Raw genomic sequence first — 5,319 nt, 5'->3', positions numbered from 1 at the left:
AATGTTTCTACAATATTCTCCTATTGATCAGTGGAATAAAAATAACTAGAAGGCATTTTTAGTCAAGCCAGGAGATGATGCCATGCACATAATGATGAGGAAACAAATATTAGCTGTGGTTAACATAACTGTGGCTTAGAAAGTACCCACAAATAGTAGGGGCATCCAGGAAGGTAAATTTATAGACTTTTTGAAGCAGCTATTTGTCACCAATGACTGTGGAATAATTGGTGATGACACTTGAAATTTACATCATATATAACATTGAGATTTGTCACTTTTCTTCATTTAGTCAACCCATCAGGTATACAGTCAGTAGAGAGGAGGTCCTTGGAGGACAGTAGTCATCTAACTGAAAGGCTACCAGGAAATTCCCATGACCATAAGGTTCTTCATTGTTCTGTGATGCAGAATACATTTTTACTCAGCTACTGAAGTCGTTTAATTACAGAAGTTACCAAACACCAGGCTAATAGAGATATCGAACCAAAAGTAATTATATCTGTGAATGACTCCCACAAGAGAGAATTCTTATTTTCTCCCTTACCTACATTGTTACTTCCTGATTCATTGAAATACTTTTCCCACAAAATACGGTGAGATAATGAACTCCAAGTGATGATATAGTAAGGTCAAAAGGATGCGTGTGGGTGTTTTGGTTTGATGGTTGTTTAAAAGAAGTCTATTCGAGGAGAATTACAAGAAGACACCACACTGTGACAGAGAACAGTACATAATTTGGTTACACGGAAGAGTCATAGGGAGGTGAATTCGGGTTTCTTACTAAGCCTATTAGAACAGGAATTTAAGAGGAAGGTGTGGAACAGATACATGAGGTATAAATACCAAAGGCAGGGATTAATTATGTCTGAGCAACAATCCTGGAAAGCTGTTAATCCATTGTTTTTCAGCTGTTGTCAGAGCAACCACTAGAGATGAGTGGACTGCCAATAACAATCAGAGGAGAGTGGAATCAGGTCATGAACTCTTATAATTGACAATTGTAAAACCTCCACATGGGAAGAAAATAAGCTCTTTGGTGCTGAGACCAGCAAGAGGCTTTAGTGAGGGGAACAGGGCTCCTTGACAGAAGGCAGCTGGCAATATGCCACTGAATGTAAGACCTGGTTGATTCTCATTTCTCATGAGCTGCACTGAACAATACCACTGTGATAATGCTATCATTCCAAGAGCCACAGAAATTGCTTTGTTGTCATATCGCAAAATGAGCATTTGGTCACTTCAGGAATATTGAGTGTGTCTATATGGACATTAAAGATTAAACATAATTTTACTTGTAATTAAAATAATAAAGCATTTTACCAAGTAAGACCAGATGTTAAGTGTGGAGAGAGAGGAGAAGGAAAAAGGAGCAGAGACCTAGGAGAAGAGCTTAGGGTACTGGAAGCTCTAAATAGAACTGTGCCTAAAGCAAAGGGATACAGAGGGCATCACCAGGTGAACAGATACAATAGCCAGATAGAGCACTAGAATCTATTACAGAGGAAGGAGGCCATTCGAATGAACAGAACTATGGACTGTTTGAGCTATACCAGTGATATTCCAAAGGTTTGTTAATTGTTAACATGTAACTAGGAGACTCATATGATAGTGGCATGACTGAAGAAATTTTAAAAAAGAAGTAACCAATAAATAGAAAATATTAAGAACTACATCCAAACATCAGCTATATTTCCTTAAACACATTATTAATTTAGTTACATAATTTACGAAGACGGATTTACTACTTATGTAGAAACATGTAAATTAAAGAAATTTTCACAATAACATCTAATGTAGTTTAACAACTATGTTCATCATAATTATACCATAAAAGGTTTGTAATAATGTATTTAGTGCATGATTAAATTATATATACTATATTATAGACTATGTGACTATGTATCATTTATTATATAGAATGTATTTGCATTATGAATTGACTCTAATCTCTTCATGTTTAATATCTGTAATTCACTTTCTATGATACCTATGCTCTACATGTAATGCCTTATATATGTATATACTATATTATATAACCTTTAATAAGTATTATATAATGTAATAGATGTCAGACATACATAGCAATGTATTTCATAAACATTTTTAATAGCTTATAATATATACTATATAACTAATATCTATATTGTATGCTATCTATATATGTTTACATAATATGTGCAAATTATATTATAGAATTAGATATACTATGAATATATATGCACATATGTAGCTATATTATTAATTGATTTTTCTGCTTTATAAAACGCCATTATCAAGTTCAATTTGTGGAAGAATTTACTTTGAGTTGGGGCTTTAGAGAGCCTATCATTGTAGAGGGAAACATGACAATGAGCAGCAGACATAACATAGAAAGAGAAACCTGGAGTATCACACCTCCAGTTGCAAATGCGAATCTGAGAAGCTGCATCAGATGTGGGGATTTTGTGGAATTTTCTCAATTTTTTAATGTTTTTTTTTAAGATTTATTTATTATTATATGTAAGTACACTGTAACTGTCCTCAGATACACCAGAAGAGGGCATCAGATCTCATTACAGATGATTGTGAGCCACCATGTGGTTGCTGAGATTTGAACTCAGGACCTTCAGAAGAACAGTCAGTAATCTTAACCACTGAGCCATCTCTCTAACTCGAATTTTCTCAATTTTAAGTGATGTTGGCCATGGGATTGCTTTACACTACTTACATTATATTTAGGTATATCCTCTGTATTCCTAATCTCTCCAGGACTTTTATCAAGAAGCAGTGTTGGATTTTGCAAAGGCCTTTTCTGCATCTAAGTCAGATTGTTTATATGCTTTGTTTTCCCTCTCAGTTCATTTACATGATGGATTACCTTTAATGATTTCCATATGATGAAAGGTCTTGATCATGTTAGATGGTCATATCTGTTCTTGGATTCAGTTTGCAAGTATTTTAAGTATTTTTGTATCAATTTTAATAATAGAAATTGCTAAGTAAGGATCTTTCTTTGTTGTGTTTTTATGTGGCTTGAATATCAGAGTAACTGTGGGTGACTGCATCTGGAAGAATGTGAAGAGATCCGTATTCGTCACCCTGTATAAAACCCAGCTCCAAAAGGGTCAAATACCCCAAAATAAAACCAGATACATTGACGGTGATATAAGAGAAAGTGAGGAATAGCCTTCAACTCATCGGTACAGTAGATATTTTTGAATAGAGCACTAGTAGTGCAGGCATTAAGATCAACAATTAATAAATGGTACTCCATGAAATTGAAAAGCTTTTATGAGGCAAAGGACACCATCATTCAGCCAAAGGAAAAGACTAGCAGCCTACAGAATGGGAAATAATTTTTATGATACCTGCACACCTGAGAGAGGACACATTTCCAAAATATATAAAGAACTTAAGAAACTTGATACCAAAAAGCTCAAATAATCTAATTAGTAAATGAAGTAGAGATTCATTGAGAATTCTCAATATAGGAAAATGTATTGAAGGAGAAATAATGAAATGCTCAACACCATCAGGGAAATGTAAATGAAAACTACTTTGAGATTCCATTTTATGCCTCTCAGAATGACTAACTTGAATAACACATGTGCTGGCCAGGATTCAGAGTATGTGGGGCACTCATTCATTACTGCTGGAAGTGCAAGCTAGGGATATCAGAATGACAATTCCTCACAAAGTTGAGAATACATCTACCTCAAGATTCAGCTTTACAACTTGCGCATATATTGCTCAACTAAGTTCCTTACTGCTCTATTTATAATACCCAGAAAGTGGAAACAACCTAGATGCCTTGCAACAGAAGAATGGACAAACAAAAGGAATATGTTTATATAATAGAGTGTTAGTTGTTAACAGAAGTGACATAATGAAGTTTGGAGACAAAAGGGTAGAGCAAGAAAAATTCTTACTCATTATTACTGAGCATAACTCAACCCCAGAAATGGTATATGTTTGCTCATATGTAGATATTAGTTACTAAATAACTAATAACCAAACTGTCAGGATCAGATAGGGAGGGAAAGTGGAGATGGGTTTGAAGGAGAAAATGCAGAGAGAAACAGAATTGAGAGGAATTTAAGTAGTGGTATCAAAACCTAGTGTAGTGGAAACTTCCTAAAGCACATGAAGGTGATCCTAATGAAATTTCCAAATACTGAAGGAGAGACAGAGTGGCCAATTGGCTATATCTTACCCCAAACTGATTTTCTAGTACTGGGACTGGGCTATATCTAATTGAATTGTTGGCCGAAGGGGTCCCATGGAAATTTCAAAGCAACCCAGATTGCTGTCAGGATAATATGTAGCTTTCTACAAAGTGAATGCAAGGTTCCACTTCTGAAGACAATACCCACACAAGTCATTGAACACGGAGAAGGTGAGATGGTGCTTATATAGAAACTTCTCCCCTATATTCTTATGTCTTTGGTGCAGGAAGATACTCTATATGTTACCAAGCCACCTACAAAACATTTGATCTACAACCTGTCCTGTCTGCAAAATATGCTAGCATAATGGTGGTACAAGGCTTATACGAGTAAATAACCAGTGTCTGATTTGACTTAGGGACCACTCTATAAGATGCAATCCACTCCTGATATAGTTTGAGTAACCAAAACTTGAGACTAGATGGCCCAAAGACCTAGAGTAGATCAAATACTACTGTACTATATTATAAATGTAGCAATAAAGTCACTCCTAATGATATTCTGCTATACTCATGGATCAGTGACATACTACAGAAGGGTCTACCTGCAACAAATGGGATCAAATACAGAGACTTACAGCCAGACACTGTGAAACCTTGGAATGCAAAAGTCTAAATGAGATGTCTTCAAGGAACCCTGTGAAAGAAGAGGCCAAGTCCAGGAGCCAGAGAGCATTGAGGACAATAGGAGAACAAATGCTATAAATCAATTGAGCACAGTCCATGTTAATTCTTAGAAACTAAAGCAGTAATCACAGAGCAGACATGGGTTTGTACCACGCCCTCTGCATATATATTAACGCTTTCTGTTTAGTGTTTTCACAAAAGGCCTGAATGTGTTAGTGGGTGTACATCTGAGTCTTGTGACTTCACTTGGGGCTCTTTTCCATCTCTTGGTCTCCTTTGTCCAACTTCAAAATGACGGGTGTTGTTTTATCTTATTATATTTTATTGTATCATGTCCAGTTGTTATCTCTTAAAAGTCTCTTCTTTTCTAATGAGTATTATAAAGGGAGATGATCTGGATGGGAGAGGAGGTAGGGAGGAACTCAGAGGAACAGAGGGAGGGGGAACTGTAAGGAGGGTCTATTGTATGAAAAATGAGTTTATTT

Source organism: Mastomys coucha, unplaced genomic scaffold (assembly GCF_008632895.1).
Source record: "Mastomys coucha isolate ucsf_1 unplaced genomic scaffold, UCSF_Mcou_1 pScaffold22, whole genome shotgun sequence".
In the NCBI taxonomy this organism is placed as follows: Eukaryota; Metazoa; Chordata; class Mammalia; order Rodentia; family Muridae; genus Mastomys; species Mastomys coucha.
This window is presented reverse-complemented; position numbering follows the sequence as displayed.